The sequence below is a fragment of the Triticum urartu genome, chromosome 3 (genome assembly GCF_003073215.2).
Source record: "Triticum urartu cultivar G1812 chromosome 3, Tu2.1, whole genome shotgun sequence".
NCBI lineage: Eukaryota > Viridiplantae > Streptophyta > Magnoliopsida > Poales > Poaceae > Triticum > Triticum urartu.
Window position 1 is genome coordinate 729,246,196 of NC_053024.1, and position 9,712 is coordinate 729,255,907.

The window sequence follows — 9,712 nt, forward strand, 5'->3', positions numbered from 1 at the left end:
ATGTAGGAGCCAATATGGGCATCCAGGTCCCGCTATTGGTTATTGACCGGAGACGTGTCTCGGTCATGTCTACATTGTTCTCGAACCCGTAGGGTCCGCACGCTTAAGGTTTCAATGACAGTTATATTATGAGTTTATACATTTTGATGTACCGAAGGTTGTTCGGAGTCCCGGATGTGATCACGGACATGACGAGGAGTCTCGAAATGGTCGAGACATAAAGATTGATATATTGGAAGCCTATGTTTGGATATCGAAAGTGTTCCGGGTGAAATCGGGATTTTACCGGAGTACCGGGAGGTTACTGGAACCCCCCCGGGAGCTATATGGGCCTTAGTGGGCCTTAGTGGAAAAGAGAAGAGGCAGCCTAAGATGGGCCGCGCGCCCCTCCCCTCCCTTGGTCCGAATAGGACAAGGAGAGGGGGTCGGCCCCCCTTTCTCTTTTGCCCCCTCCGCGAATCGTATTCCAACTAGGATTGGGGGGGGGGGCGAATCCTACTCCCGGAGGGAGTAGGACTCCTCCTGGCGCGCCTCTCCTAGGCCGGCCGCACCCCCCCTTGAGCCTTTATATACGGAGGCAGGGGCACCCCTGAGGAACACAAGTTGATCCACGTGATCATATTCTTAGCCGTGTGCGGCGCCCCCTGCCACCATAGTCCTCGATAATATTGTAGCGGTGCTTAGGCGAAGCCCTGCGACAGTAGTACATCAAGATCGTCACCACGCTGTCATGCTGACGGAACTCTTCCCCGACACTTTGCTGGATCGGAGTCCGGGGATCGTCATCGAGCTGAACGTGTGCTAGAACTCGGAGGTGCCGTAGTTTCGATGCTTGATCGGTCGGGCCATGGAGACGTACGACTACATCAACCAAACACTTCCGTTGTCGATCTACAAGGGTACGTAGATCACACTCTCCCCTCTCGTTGCTATGCATCACCATGATCTTGCGTGTGCGTAGGAATTTTTTTGAAATTACTACGTTCCCCAACAGGAAGGTCGTCCATAATACGTTGAGACGGCAATTCAGGCACCGACTCATGACGCTCAAACCCTGAGGAGGCGCCAGTATAGACATACTATTCAGTGCCATCGTCGTCCTCATCCTCATCCATGGCGACGTCATCAGCGACTAATGGAGCCTCCTCCTTACCCCGTCCGCTATCACCCAACCCGACACCCGACGCTAATTGGGTAGGTGGGGTGTTGATGTTCATACCTTGCCGAGGCTGCGTGCTCGTGGGTGTGCTCCTGGCCGCCTCCAGACGAAGCAGACTCTTTGGCCACAACAGGACCCACCCATTGCAACAATCACCAAGCCGCCGCGGTGTCTCGTCGTCATCCCCGATTAGTATTGGAGGAGGCAAATTCTCATGGCCCGGTTTGACACTGGCCACGAAAACCTTGAAGACGTTTGGGGGGATCGGCCAGCTATGGAACAATGGTTCCTTCGGCTTCATTATCGTCGCCTTCCCCACGTCCACCTTTTGGTCGCCGATGGTGTACAATATGGTGCACGGGGTTTCGTCGGCCTGCAAAGAAAAGTCTACGACGTGAGACATTCGAAAGGCAACGAAAATGGGAGATTATACATTTATATTGAAGGGGGCCGGTGTGACAGATACCGTGAGGGCATCGAGTTCAGCCAAAGACGAAGCACCACTGAGCACGTCCGGTGCGGGAGCAGGTGCGGGAGCCGGTGTGGGAGCCGGTGCGGGAGCAGGTGCGGGAGCCGGTGCGGGAGCAGGCGCTGATGCAACGCTAGTCGAGCTGCTCCCCAAGAAGTCGGCAAGGGGAAAGTCCTCTGCATTTTTTTCTGGATTTTGCCTTGTCCAAGTGATAACGACGGTCACCAAGGAAGTAGACAAATATGCAACCACCTGTTTTGCGGCAGCTACCGCTGTTGCGACTGTCTGAGATGATTTCTTCTCAACCGCAATCTCAACCTTCTTGTCGATGTTTTCTTCGGTTAACCTCCGTCTTTCCTTTCTCTCCTCCATGGTCTCACGGTAGTACTTCTTCCACGTGGCGCCGTCTCCGACACCGTTCACGGTCGAGTATCCATCGGTTGTCGTTTCAATATGTTCAACGTCTGGTTGAATGGAGTGTCCCACTTGGGCCTCGCCAATGCCTCAAACGGCGAGTCGCTTTCGGCCGCAATCCGGTGCTGTTCTCTCTGCAAAAGGCACAAGGATCGTTTACAAATATGACTAACATGTGCAGTCGAATTGATCAGAAACTAAAATTATCAGCAATCTCATGAACTCTGTAATGACCGGTGTTGTCTCGTAAACCTTCTTCACTGGGTCCCAACGGTGCCGGGCCCTAAGGACGTCACATTCCCGCGGGATGGTGAAATCCTCCAAGGGGCCTGGGATGCCAAGACTCGCGGCTTCCGCGTCCTCCTTGGCCCATTTGGACCTCTTTCCGCCGTAACCACGGCTTTCGAGGTGGTGGCTCCCAATGTTTCTCTCTTGAAGCCCCTTCATGTACTGAGACTTTTTTGGCAGCTTCGGCCTCGCAAGTGTCCTTGTATATTTGAATCTGCTCTTTCGTGATTGTCGGATTATCCTTTACAATCTCGGAGTAGGGTTCCTTCTTGTCGATGATCTTTGCTTTCACTCAATTTTTCCAGGTGGCCAACGCGTTGCTAAACTTGGTCATGGCGTGTTTGTTTATCTTCTTCATTGCCGGGTCCTCATCTGGATCTTCATAATCCTTCTCATTCCGGCCCGGGAACAAGAATATCTGGTGAACTTCTTTAGAAGGGAGCTCCTCATATTTTCTATCTTTGGTAGTTTCTCATCATTGATGGTGGCGGTTATCCGTACGATGCAGCCTATTTGATTGCCGTAGCATCAACGCGCTTCCTCGGGCGCCTTTGGCTCAAAATTGCCGTCGTCCACCTCCGTGACCACCAGTCTAGTAGTCTTGAGTTTGTTAGGAAGCCGTTGCCTCTTTGCTTTCGGTTCTACACCGGCTCCGCTCCCCGAGGCAGCGCCGATCTCAGTCTCAGCACTGGTCTCGATGCCGGTCTGAGTCTCAGCGCCGGTCTCAGTCTCAGCACCGGTCTGCGTGCCGGTCTCAGTCCCCGATGCCACCGGTTGATCGTCGGCAAGGCTAAAAAATTCGTCTACCGCCTAGTAGATGTCGTCGCAATCACCAGAACCCTGTCCTTCATCGTTGCTAGCCATATTTCCTACGATTAAATCTAGTAAATTAATTCTAGACCTAATAAAATGAATAATGACATACAAAAGGCCTATTTTTTGTAGGAACGTTGACTCCTTCCTGGTGCGGCAAATCCCGGGCACTCGATATGTCCTAGTTTGTAGCACAAGTCATGCCGAAATTCACGGAAAATTTCGGCATGACCTTTGCTAAAAAGTGGACAAACCGAGAACCTGAAATTTGCGAGAACGGAAATGAATCAACATTCCGGCAAAACATAGGCCACTCAGCTTCATTCCCTGGAAACAACAAAAGGCCACTTGGACACAATCGAAACATGGGCAAACACAATTGAGGAATTTGCATATATCCTGACCACTTCAAATTTGCATGTCCTATAGCGTTTGACACTTCAAGAAAATCTACACAAATCATACATGCTCTCTCAAACTCAATTCAAAAACCAAATATAGATTATATTTAGTTAACTATGGAACTAATCTTTACTCTAAACTAAACCCTACTGCCCTAATTAACATCTAGTCAAACAAACTCAATTCAAAAACTAAACCCTACTGAACTAATTAACATCTACATTATCTACTACTTAACATCGTCTATTATTACCCTAACTAAAAAACATCAACATTATCTACTACTTAACATTAACATCTATTAACTAAAAAGGATGGGTTGGGGGGCTTACAGAGAGGGGAGAGACAGTGACGGGGAGGTGCTTGGCGACGGAGGTAGGGGCGGGCTGGGCGGGCTCAGGATCGGGACGTGGCAGTCTTGGCAGGCTCGGGGGCGGTGAGGTCGAGGGCGGCGAAGGTGAGGTCGAGGGAGGCGACGGTGAGGTCGAGGGCGGCCCGAGAGGCGGCGGCGGTGAGGCTGGGCGGCCTCGGGCGGCGGCCGTGAGGATGAGCGCGGCGTCGACGCCGGCAGGAGAAGGCGGCGAAGTGGGGGCGACAGCGAAGTGGGGGAGACGGCGGCGAAGCGAGGGATCGATTTGGGGGAGAATTGGTGGCCGGGGGGAAACCGTTTTTGCTTAAGTCAAAAGTAACGGTAGCGCGTTACAGAAAACGCGCTATAGCTAAGTTAGCTATAGTGCTTTTCAGATAGCGCGCTACTGCTACGTCTTCATCATTTTCCCCTTTTTCATTTATTTTTCTTTACATTTTATATTTTTCCTTTCTCCTTTTTCTATTTCTTTCATTTTCATTTACTTCTCTATTCGTTTTTCATTTCATTTTCTTTTTGTTAGCAGTAGCGATTTACACATAAACGCGCTGCTATAATTTTATTAGCGGTAGCGCGGTTTTTGGAAGATCGCTACTACTATATATAGCCCATCGGCTAAGTGATTGGAATTTTAGTAGTAGCGAGTTTTCGGTGAGACGCGCTACTGATATATGTCCATCTGCAGCGCGCTTATTTTGCATGCGCTACTGCTATCTAGCAGTAGCTTGCTCTTTTAACAAGCGTTACTGCTAAAGTTCTGTGTATAACGTTTTCCCTAGTAGTGAATGGGCAAGAGCATAGTGCATTCAGTGCATCATATACATAATGATCAAGCGAGTATCATATGTTGTAAGAACTGAAGCCTCTAACACAAGTTGAATTTGAAGATTGCAGAAACTATGAGAAGCAGATGGAACTGCAAATAATTGATAAAAAAATTGAAAACATAAGTAAAAAATTGAAAACTATGAGAAGGTTGTGCCTGAAGCATCTAAGCTTGCTCTGTTTCCACTTCTTCTTGGACTAGAGATGTTGAGTAACTTCGTGCCTGCACGTGATGCACTTCTTGACGTTCGACTCGCTGTCCACATCGGCACCATGGTCGGGGCCATAGCCAGCGGCCAGATGGCCGAGCACATTGGCCGGAAAGGGGTGAGAAAATCTTGACCCTTCCCTCCCTCCGAATGAAAATTTGGAGTTGACCTTGTATTAGTCTCGAATCTCATGAGTTATTTAAGTAGTTGTGTGTGGGCATTTGATATGATAATCAGAGAAGAGAAATTGGTGTTGCAGAAAATGTGTAGGTGAAGAATTTTTCTGAAAAAAGTGCAGTATTTTGTTCATGTCATATGCTTGCAAGTTGCAACAAATTAATTCTTGACTACACTAAAGTTTTATTCTTTTATACTCTAATAACAGAGTAATGGAAATGCCTATTGAATTTTCAGTCGTTAACGATGGTGGCGATTCAGAACATCAACGGTTGGCTCGCCATCTCCTTCGCGAATGTATGGCATAATGCACCCACATGTTTTCCAAGCTTATTTTCTGCCCTTTTTCTTCTCACGGCGATACGAGCTTCATGCTTGCTAATCGATGTTTAATCCATAGGACTCATCACTTCTCTACATGGGACGGCTGCTTCAAGGATTTGGTGTTTGTGTCATATCATACATGGTTTGTAATAAAGTATCTTCACTGCATGATTATTCTGTGCCTAGGATGTTCATGACTTTATGCTTTAAGATTTTGAGTACTTCTTAGCTGGTTCAAAAATGTTCAGAAACAAGAGAGCAACTAATATGTCAATATACTGGATGCAGAATGGTCCATGTTTTTTTTTGGAAAAGATGGTTTGTTGTTTATACCTATGCACCCCTACCAAAACTAAATTAACCTTTTGAAATTACAACATGTTTACTTTGTGCCTAGGCCTCAGTGCATGCTGATTTTTATGGCTTTATGCTTTAAGAGATTCGGTACTTCTCCATCGTATATACCAACTTATTTTCTTATCAACAGATTATTGAGCTACCTAATAGTTACAATACTAACTCTTACCACACGGTAAAAGTTCAAAGTAAACTGGACAATGACTACAAACAATAAAATAAAACCTGTGATGACAGAAAGAATAAACAGAAAGGACCATTGGCATCTAATCACAGTTAACAGCTAGAAGCATTGGCACTCATAAGGAAAAGACATAGGAGTACCTGTTATTTTACCCCACACTAGATCATATGGATCAAGACCTTGGTAGTCATGAAAGCTGACAGCAAGTGCAAGTAGTTCATCGTATCCCTTCTTATCCAGGTTAGATGTTCCAAATTTCAGGTTAAGGCACTTCATTTCCTCAGATGAAATGGAAAATTTTATCCTTTCATTAGCTAGGGTAAGGTCTTCATACTTCACCTGTAGTTCGTTTAGCTTTAGATATCAACTACACGACATTTCACATGGCACTCTTTATAGTGCAGACATTACATGGAAAACAGAGTGGTACTCTAAAGTTAGTACAAAGTTAAGTCATCTATTTTAAAACGGAGGGAGTACATCACAAGCCTTTTAGTAAGGAAATTGCAGAAAAGATTATCAAATTCAACTGAGGATAATCCACTCAGCCACAACAATATTTCATGAATAAGAAAAATAAGAACCAGGGATATAGAAAGCATACATAATTCTTGGTTAGTTCCATGTAGGCTGTGATGGAACCCTTGTAGCAATCACCATCTTGGGGCCAGAAAACCTGCATTCACCATCAAAATTCAGGCCCCAGTTTTGCTGCATTCGTTATAGTGATGAAACAAACACATGCTCAGAACAGACATCGTCAAGAACTTACCTTGCACACTAAACCGACAAACGCCTGCGGATCGGCACCCTGAATTTCCAACTTGCGACAAAGCCAGCGTCAAAATTACACAGAGAACAAGTATTCTAGTTGGCCGTTCCTTGTTGCTGAAGCCGTGAGGAGAGTTTCATTGCGAAGCAATCACAAATCCAACTTACTCTACCCATCTTTTCTCAGATGGAGAGGCCACCTCCAGCTGGCTACTGCGGCGCCATCACCTCCGGGGCGCCGAAGTGCTCTCCTTCTACACTCCCCAGCTGCGCCTCGGCTGCCGTCACCCCAGCAGCTCCTCCCCGTCTCTATCCGCGCCCAATGCAAGCAGGGCAAACCCCAGGCTGAGCAGCTCGTGCTTGAGCGGGCGCTTCCGCCACGAGCCCCTGCCTAGCGCCTCCTCCTCCTCCCCCCTTCTCCAGCTGCCGCGGCGTCGTCAAGGATGGCCGTGGCTCCTCGAGCCAGGACTTCTTGTGGCGACGGTGGTAGTACTAGTAGGAAATCACAGGAGGCCTGTCGTCAGCAGCGCCGGAGGCGGAGCTGCGGGGCTTCTTGGGGGCGCGGGTGCTGCCGCTTCCATGGGGTCTGCCTTCCCTCCGCACGCAGCCTCCCGAAGGATGAGCAGTAAGACCGAGACCCACGGTGTAGGTCCTTGCCGCTGCCACAGACGCGGCCGAGGCCGGAGTCGGCGACGGCGCCCGCATCTATCTAGAGATTCTTGGGTACCTCAGCGGGGTCGCCTCGCCGGCGGCAGGGGCGGTGACTATGGCGGCGTGACGCGAGGCAGATGCGCGTCGCCGGCGCGGGCAGGCTAGCCCTAGTGCGGTGGATTTGGCGGAGGAATAGGCGGCGTGGGTTCTCCAACGAGGCACGTTAACAAGCAGAGGATCGGCGCGTTTTCACCCATTTTTTCTCTTCCTATCGTCACAGTAAAAAATCCACGTGGGCACAATGAGGGAGCTCCCCTTGCGCTATGGGCGCACAAATCTTGCTGATGTACTTTTTAACATGCATATGCAGCCCAAATGAGCAGCATGTGTCAAAAAAAAAGGTACTCCACTTAACAGAAATACATCATTAAAATGTTCAGGCATATAGCATAGCATAGCAAACAGAGCAAACCAGAAGGTCTATACAGTGTTACAAGGTGGATGCCAGAGCACAACCATCAATTCAAAATAAAAGCTAACATATCTTTGCGGACTTTAACCACAATACGTGTCACTCTTCTTAATACTCCCAAAGCAAAACTATCACTAAGTCACCTGATACCATCTCTTCTTGTTTGTGCCATCCCACCACAATTCATAATGGCCTCAGGTGGCAATTGTGGCATATCTGCAGATAATACAGAACAATTCTAGAAACCGAGAACATATATATAAACCTATGAGAGATCACCAAGAAAATTAAACACCGAAACTTTACAGTGGTATTGACAGAACATGGCATCACATATTATTTACTCCATTCTCCTAAGAATAATACAAAAGGGACTTCAAACTATGTACCTCCATGAATAACCTATGCTTGAAGCCACATGAACATATTGCCGTCGGTTGCCGGTCTTCCGCATCTACGCACTGGCAAAATAAAGAACAACTTGCTCAAAAGTGTTAAAATGAAATGTAAGCAGATATATAATGTGGGGATTCCCCCAGCCCTGGCCTTGCCAAAATAAATTAAAATGTGGGTGCTTAAATTTTTTGGAATGTATGTCAAGGGAATGTGTACTATAAAAAGAAGGGGGTATTTTCTTTTAGTCATTTGAACAAACAAGCAAGAAGCACCTTCTGTGTCACATAATTGCAGCCATCAGAACAAAAGATTGTTAGACTGTGGATCAAAGATCCATGATAAAATACGTGCACACATCCTATTTGATGCATTAACACAATCCTCCGAAGGGCGCATATACACCATGCATAGAAGAGAAGCTAAACCGAGGAGGAAAAACGAATGAAAATCACAACCAAGAAGGATGGCAAAATCCAGATGTACTGATAATCCTCAACCCATCCAAGGCAAGGCCATAGTCGAATCCCATGGTGGTGGATATAGCTGGCCAAACGCGCCGGGACAAACAGGCCAGCGAGCGAGCACGCCGGCACGGCCCGCCATGGGCCAGGCACGGCACGGGCTAAACGGGCTGCGTGCCGGCACGACACGACCCGTTTAATTCTTTTATATAATTTTCAGAATTTTTTACATATGTATACCTAAAATATAGCCCAATAGGCCTAAAAACCAGCCCAACAGGCTGAAAATACACAACCCAGCGTGCTAAACGGGCCATCGGGCCGGCCCGTTTACTAATCAGGTCGTGCCTGGGCCAAGGAGCAGCGCCCGTGGGCCGGCACGGCATGGCCCGACTATTAAACGTGCCACGGCGGGCCGTGCCGGGCCAGGCACGATTAGCACAGGTCGTGTTGTGCCGTGCTGGGCCGACCTGTTTGGCTAGGTCTGGTGGTGGAGTATCCTAGGCGGCGGAGGAGGGAAAGGAATAACACACCAGCACAATCGGCGAAGACGAAGACACCACTGACTGCTCGTCCTTCTCTTCGGCGCCACACTCTGAGGCACGACAAGTGTTTTCATCATTCCAGTTCCCATTGAACTGATGCTTGATTCTGGTGAAAACCTATACGAAAGAACACATATTTATGTATATTTCATCAAGTATATGCCAGAAATATCAACAAGCGAAACCTGTGTGGTTCGACCTAAAGTTCCGTCATCCCATCAATTGTGGTTGTGTATGGAGTGCTTCTCATCCTTGCTCTAGAAACATATTTGTATATGTGAATTTGCTAGTCCCAATCATATGTGTAAAGAAAAGGGTAAACATGAACTGGCTATATGCGTTTATTCCAGCATACCGTCCCATGACACGCTTTGCATACAGATCCCTTTCCTTATGAGCTGAAGTAAAATGAGCTAGTATCCAGTATT

The 9,712-nt window shown here is 47.8% G+C and overlaps 1 long non-coding RNA gene across 2 annotated transcripts; it reads right to left on the reverse strand.

Annotated features, from left to right (window-relative positions):
- Positions 1-7,820: 7,820 nt before the first annotated feature.
- On the reverse strand, positions 7,821-9,511 carry LOC125549478. 2 transcript variants are annotated; one of them, XR_007301348.1, is made up of 4 exons: positions 9,484-9,511; positions 9,273-9,401; positions 8,272-8,343; positions 7,821-8,098 (listed from the first exon to the last, which is right to left on the reverse strand). It is a non-coding gene; the product is annotated as an uncharacterized LOC125549478 (long non-coding RNA). The 2 variants fall into 2 exon arrangements; XR_007301347.1 differs by lacking the exon at positions 9,484-9,511 and having other exon boundaries at positions 9,273-9,473.
- Between the last annotated feature and the right edge of the window lie 201 nt (positions 9,512-9,712).